This window comes from Myotis davidii, unplaced genomic scaffold (assembly GCF_000327345.1).
Source record: "Myotis davidii unplaced genomic scaffold, ASM32734v1 scaffold1465, whole genome shotgun sequence".
Classification (NCBI taxonomy): domain Eukaryota; kingdom Metazoa; phylum Chordata; class Mammalia; order Chiroptera; family Vespertilionidae; genus Myotis; species Myotis davidii.
The window spans coordinates 92,611-100,584 of NW_006295980.1; positions in this window are offsets into that span (position 1 = coordinate 92,611).

Below are 7,974 nucleotides of genomic sequence, written 5' to 3' on the forward strand. Positions count from 1 at the left end.
AAAATTGTGGATATTGCCCTAGCTGGTTTTGCTCAGTGGATAGAGAGTCAGCCTGCGGACTGAAGGGTCCTGGGTTTGATTCCGGTCAAGGGCACATACCCGGGTTGCAGGCTAGATCCCCAGCTGGGGGTGTGCAGGAGGCAGGCGAGCAATGATTCTCATCATTGATGTTTCTATCTCTCTTCCTCTCCCTTTCTCTCTGAGATCAATAAAAAAATATATATATTAAAATAATAATGAATTATGCATATCAACCCCTTATCAGATGTATCATTGGAGAAAATTATCTCTCATTCAGTGAGTTGTCTTTTTCTTTTGTTGATGGTTTCCTTTGCTGTGCAGAATATTTTTACTTTGATGTAGTCCCATATGTTTATTTTTTCTTTTGTTTTCCTTGGCTGAGGAGATATATCAGAAAAAAAATTAAGAGAAATGTCCAAAATTTTATGTCTATGTTTTCTTCTAGGAATTTTACAGTTTTAAGTCTTATAGTTAAATCTTTAATCTATTTTAAGTTTATTCTTGTATATGGTGTAAGAAAGTGGTTTAGATTCATTGCTTTTGCATTCATCTGTCCAATATTCTCAACACCATTTATTGAATAGACTGTCTTTACCCCATTGTATATTCTTACCTCCTTTGTAAAGTATCAATTGATTATACAGACTTGGGTTTATTTCTGGGCTCTTATTCTGTTCCATTGATCTATATGTCTGTTTTTATGCCAGTACCATGATGTTTTGATTACTATTGCCTTGTAGTATACAAGGTAGGGTGATACCTCCAACTTTGTTCTTCTTTTTTTTAAACATATTTTATTGATTTTTCACAGAGAGGAAGGGAGAGGGACAGAGAGTTAGAAACATCGATGAGAGCGAAGCATCAATCAGCTGCCTCCTGCACACCCCCCACCGGGGATGTGCCCGCAACCAAGGTACATGTCCCCAACCGGAATCAAACCCGGGACTCTTCAGTCACCAGGCTGACGCCTTTCCAGTGAGCCAAACCGGCGAGGGCACTTTGTTCTTCTTTTAAAGATTGTGGTGGCTATTCAGGGTCTTTTGTGGTTCCATATAAATATTTTGACTATTTTGTTCTAGTTCTGTGAAATAGGCCATTGGTATTTTGATAAGAATTGTATTAAGTCTATATATTGCTTTGGGTAGTATGGATATTTTAACAATGTTAATTCTTCCTATCCATAACCACAGTATGTGCATCCATTTATTTGTACCTTCTTCAATTTCTTTCTTAAGTGTCTTATAGTTTTACAAGTATAGGTCTTTTACCTCCTTGGTTAAACTTACTCCTAGGTATTTTATTTTTTGGTGCAATTGTAAATGGGATTGTTGTCTTAGTTTCCCTTTCTGAAAGTTCATTATTGCTGTATAAAAATGCAAACAATTTCTGGATATTTATCTGTATCCTGACCAGGGGTGGGCAAACTTTTTGACTCGAGGGCCACAATGGGTTCTTAAACTGGACCGGAGGGTCGGAACAAAAGCATGGATGGAGTGTTTGTGTAAACTAATATAAATTCAAAGTAAACATCATTACATAAAAGGGTATGGTCTTTTCTTTTTTTTAAGTTTTATTCATTTCAAATGGGCCGGACCCGGCCCGCGGGCCGTAGTTTGCCCACGGCTGATCCTGACACTACTAAATTTATTGATCCATCCTAGTAGTGTTTTGGTGGAATCTTTAGGGTTCTCAAGTTCATTATTGCTGTATAAAAATGCAAACAATTTCTGGATATTTATCTGTATCCTGACCAGGGGTGGGCAAACTTTTTGACTCGAGGGCCACAATGGGTTCTTAAACTGGACCGGAGGGTCGGAACAAAAGCATGGATGGAGTGTTTGTGTAAACTAATATAAATTCAAAGTAAACATCATTACATAAAAGGGTATGGTCTTTTCTTTTTTTTTAGTTTTATTCATTTCAAATGGGCCGGACCCGGCCCGCGGGCCGTAGTTTGCCCACGGCTGATCCTGACACTACTAAATTTATTGATCCATCCTAGTAGTGTTTTGGTGGAATCTTTAGGGTTCTCTATATACAGTAAGTATCATGCCAATAAAGACAGTTTTACTTCTTCCTTTCCCATTTCGATGCCTTTTATTTCTTCTTGTCTGATTGCTGTGGCTAGTACTTCCAGTACTATGTTGAATAAGAGTGGGGAACGTGAACATCCCTGTCTTGTTCCTGTTCTTAGGGGAAATGCTTTTGGTTTCCCCATTGAGTATGATGTTTTCTGTGGGTTTGTCATGTATGGCCTTTATTATGTTGAAATATGCTCACTCTATTGCCACTTTGCTGAGAGTTTTAATCATAAACGGGTTTCCTGCTCTCTTAAAGCTAATTTCCCCAGTTCAGATGTGTTGACCGTGAGAAAGAATATAACCACTAAGGATTCCTGGTGGCTAACTGGGCTCAAATTTAAAAACAGAGGGAGAGAGGGAGAGAGGGAGGGAAGGGGGAGAGAGGGCAACACAAATGATGAGAGAGAATCATGGATCGGTTGTCTCCTGCACGCACCCTACTGGAGATAGAGCCCACAACCCGGGCATGTACTCTGACTGAGAATAGAACCTTGACCTCCTGGTGCATGGGTCAATGCTCAACCACTGAACCACACTGGCCGGGCAAAAATGTTTTTAAGTGAGCTCATTATTTCCTCCTACAAACATGTATTCCTTTGAAAAAATGTCATACCACTAATGGTACTACTATCAATCCAATTCCTATCATTCGGCCTGGAATTCATGATTCTCAAACATTTTCATCTCATGGAAATATAACCTCTTGCCTAAAACAAGTAACATTCAGGCAACACTAAGTTGCCCTGGTGTAGATTCACTCCCACTAACCAGCTGTTTATGTTCTGCAAGGATGTTGAACTTCAAAAAAAGGCGCTAGAACAGTGCTCAACTCCAAGTTGGGTCAAGAACTGTCCAGTAACTGAGCTGATTATCTCCTCTTAGTACTTAGATCTGTCTTTGCCTTCCCAAGCAACCTCATGGATGTCTGTTCCCTACCCCCTAACTGCAGCCTAACCATACCACTCTGTTCACACAGGGCTTGCTTTGTAGAGGCAAGTACCCTGCATGAGAATCCTTCTCAGTCTCCCACTACCCCCTCCCCAGACCTATCATGGTCACCAAGAAGACTAGTGATGGAGTATACCTGCTTCTTCAGGCCTAATCACCCAGTTCAAATCTTTCTTGCCTCAGCACAAAACCATCTTTCATTGTCCTAGTGTTTGGAGCTTGAAAAAAGCAAAGCCACATATTGCTTGCCTAACCACAGTCAGCAAGCCTTTACATCTCAGACTCTACCTCTGTTGATATGACCCCAGCAACATAGTATGCCCTCCCCAGCAACTTCTTTACCTCAGAGTGCCAGGAAGAATCTTAATATGGCAATAACCCTACCAAGTGGGCCAATCCCCAAGATCCTTCAGCTCCCACAAAGTATACTTCCCTCTCAAACCAACACTGCTTTATGCTTCTGACTCTCACCTCCCTGTTTCTCCTCTCACTACTGCCCTTCCTGCCAATGCTTGTCGTGTGCTCTCTGGAATTCCTTCCATTATAAACAAACTACCCAACACTCTCAGTTGCTGCATGGATGCTCCCTCTCCTGAATTTCACCCTGGACATCACATGCTCTAGAGCTGTTTCAAGTGGTGACTGCTCATTTCTTCACCACCCCATTGTCCCCCCCCCACACACACATACACAAATACACAGAACCCACACACTGTATCAGAGGGCTCCACTTACTTCTTCCAAGCTCATTACACCTCCATCCTCCACTGAAGCTTGAATGACATCTGTTCTTCTTGCCTTCATCTAATGACTTCCTGTTCACTCCCACACATTCATGGAGGACTTGGACATATGGTTCATAGCTTCCTCATTTCCTCCAGCTCCCCCCACCCCAACCCTGCCATTATCTGGGTGACTTCCATTCTTATACAGACAAGTCACCTGGAATGCACACCTTGCCTCCTTTTTAACTGAAAAAAAAAAACAAAAACAAAACAAGAGTCTCAAGAAAATTGTTATCACCTTCCTTACCCTGCAACTTAGTTAAATATACCATCAGTGTCTATCCTTTCTTCTTCGCCTCCAGCCTCAGTGTAAGAGGTGTTTCCTACTCCCTTAAGAAAAACGTCTCAGTCTGTACTCTGCATTCCATCACCTCCTTCCTACCTATTTCAGAATCTACTCCAACAATTCTCTCCCAAAGAAGAGAGGGTAGAAAGAGAAGGGCAGTTATATAGGGAATGCCTGAATTCAAGAAATAGAACAAAGACTAGGTCACAACTATCAGAACCCAGTGTAATTATACTGGAGTTTTCAGTTCATTTCCTAAACACAGCAACCCAATGTGCTAAAAAAGCAAATAAGATGTTCTGTTTCATTTTTGGTATCAAGGGTTTTTAAAAATGAATAATCATACTAACCTCAGACAAGTTACCTAGGATATTCTGTGCAGATGTGGTAATGAAACCCCAGAAGAGATATTAGTAAATCGAAATGGTCCAGACAAGAGCAATTAAAATAATCAAAGCGAAAAAGCAAGTGATCTTTTAAGAAAGACTAAAGGAATAAACTCTTCAGTCTGGAAAAACAGCTGGAAGAGTCAACAGCAGTGTCAGCAATAATAATGGTGGTTAACATTTACTGAGTGCTCACTACATACGAGATTATTCTAAACAGTTTATATGTATCATCTCAATCCTGACAACAATTTTATCAGTAAGTACTGTTTATTATCCCCATTTTACATATGGGGAAATTGAGGCACAGTGAAGTTAAATAACTTGTCCAATCTCTTATACGTAGTAAAGGAGAATCCAGGATTCAAATCCAATCTGATTCTAGAGCATATGCTTTTAACCATAGTAGTATGGACCTTCCAGCAAACAAATCTTAAAGACATGAATCAATTAATCACAGTTTTGTTTACTAAGATTCAAAACTTAAAATACCAAGGCACCACTTAATGATTTAAGAGGAATACATTGTTTTGTCATTTGAATTTTTTACACTGAGCACACATCACTTTTGTAAAGAAAACATATTAACTGGATGCAATTTCAACATAAATATCGAAAACACTAGTTTATACAGAAGGTAGTCAAATTCTAGAATTTGTTACCCAGGGAAGTTGTAATAAATAGCAATAGCTTGAAAAAATGTTTGGTACCCATAATAGATATGAACCTTTTATAGATACTGATCATAGTCAGGAATGTATTCTAGGAAAGTGGAGTTTTTAACCACTTAAGAAAGGGCAGAGTGTGCTAAATGGAGGGAGAATATGTGTGAGAAATGGAGACTTGGATGAGTGGTATATGAAGTTACTCGTCTAGTTAGTTGGCATGCAACAAAGTTAATTAACTCGACAATTCTAGAATTGCAGTGGTTTCTCTATTCAACAAACTATCCTAGGGAAAGGAGATGAGTCTTCATAAATCTCGGTAGGAAACGCTTTAAAGATGGTTATCCCCACCCTTAATAACATCCATACCATTTATGCACTGTGCATATGGAAAATGTCTGTTTCTTTGGTAAAACTAAAGGCACTTCTGGGATCACCTAGGAATTTAAATGCTCTTTCTCATGAGGTTTGACTCTTGTTGTAAGAACCCATGTAAAAAGTGCTGCCACTAGATGTACCTTGCACCTTTGGGATTAACTTCAACCAATGTATGAGTGGATCCAAAGTACTTATTTGAATGATACGGTCTGTGGTAACTGTAACAATGAATACCTTGGCTTCCCTTCAGGTTGGAATCCACAGTTAAGACAATTAAAATCTCACTCCATGAATATGAGTTAACCACTTATTTCTGGAAAAATGTGAAACTAGCCTAGTTTCTTTTATTCTCAGTACATGGGTAAGAGATTCAAAGGAAGAGAGTAGGGAATGCATTTTAAGAAGGTAATGGAGAAAATAAAATTTAATGCCTGGACACATGTCACTTCCCTGAAGACTAGGATAATATATTAGTGGCTTATACAAAAATCAGATCCCTTACTGGCTCTTTCTTTTTTTAAAAAAAATTAATCTCATCCTTTTAAAAGAAAGAAACAAGATCTCAACTCCCAAAGGACTTGTATGCATGCATATAAGCATAACCAATGGACATAAGACACTGGGGGATGGGGGAGGCTAGGGGACTGTCTTGGGCGGGGGGAAAAAATGGACACATATGTAATATCCTTTGTAATAAATAATAAAATTTAAAAAAAGAAAACAAAAAAAAAATCTCTACTTTAAAACATTAAAAAAAAAAGATCTCAACTCCCTTAAGAAAACTTATAAATCATTTTCTGCTTCAGATAAATTAATATTAGAAAAGGCAATTTAATAGAGTATCTGAGAAGGCTAACTTCAATTTGACCATCATCAAAGCCAACACAAAATTTTAAGAAATTTTTTTTGTTAACTATTTTTACTATCTTGTAACCTTCCTGGGTGGAGAAGGAAATACTTCCCTGTCTTGTACAGACAGATTACTTCCTGGTTCTCCCTGATTGTGAGTTTTATAAATAGAATTGCATTTGTAAGGAATACATTATACTGTACTTGATATTGATCAAGTACTGTGTCAAATCTTGGTTTAGAGGTGAAGAAATTGAAAAGTTCCCAGAGAAAAATAAGGACCATAATTAAAGGCTTGGACAATGAGACCCAGAACAAAAATATATGTAGTTCAAGTTAAGGAAATCTGATAATTCTTGGAGACCTTTTATTTTTTAGTTTTTCCATCTTGAGAAAGCTTAAGTATATCAGAAAATATTAATTAATAATCAAATGATTATCAAAATTTAAGAGAGTGTATAAGTTCACAGAGATTTTTTATTTAACCCAATTCAAAGTAATGGAAGGACTCTCTACAGAGATCCTTTCAAATAAGGATGTATCCCTCCCTCATTCTTTCCTATAATTTATTCATTTAGCAAACTTTTATTTGAATGCTTACAACTTGACAGGCAATGTTCTAGATACAGACAGAAATCTTTGTCCTCTTGGAACTTACATTCCAGAGGTATATAGTAAACAATAATAACACAACAAATATAATAAACTAGAGGCCCAATGCACGAAATTTGTTCAAGGGGCTTGGTCCAGAAGGTTGTCTGGATGTCTGGTCTAATTAGCATATTATGCTTTTATTATTATAGATAGGTAAATCATAGAGTATGTGAGGAGATGGGGAATGGGAAGATTGCAAATTTGAAAGAGGTGGTCAGGATAGGCATTTTCAAGCTAAACTGGGTTGAGGAGAATGAATGTTGACCACACTATGCATTTACCTTGTGATATGCAGTTTACAACCCTGTGCCAATCAGGGGATACTGGTGCAGTTTGGCAAAAAAGATGAATTCGGTTTTGGCCATATTAAGTTCAAAGTGCCAGAGGAAAGAGTTAAATGACCAACAGGTAGACGGAAATGCACGTCTGGAGCTGGGGGGATACATTTGAGATAGAGACGTCAATTTGAAATCGCAGTAATATGTCTGAAAGCTGAAGCAGAGGGAATGAATAGGTGAGCTCGCCAAAGAAGAGCAGAGTGAAAAGAGCTCAAGGGGAGAACCTCACTATTGAATATCTACATTTTGTGGAATAAAGACAAAGATTAAATCGCGAAAGGAGAGTGCATTTTATTTTGACGAGAGAGAGAGACAGACAGAGGGAGATAGAGACAAGATGGGCCTGCCTTATTAGCATCCATATATTCCTCCCCTTTCATTTATCCCTAATGTAAACTCGTTCTCTTCATGACAAAACACTCTGGCTGTGCTACCAATTTGCGCGGGAATCGTTCTTAAAGACCTTTTGATGCTAAGGAAAAGGGGGACTAACTTTGCCCCGAGGGTGCCTTGTGTCTTGGGCTCCAAATACCCTGGATATTTTCTTTTGCACCCCCCCCACCCCGCCCCCGCCCGCCTCGCT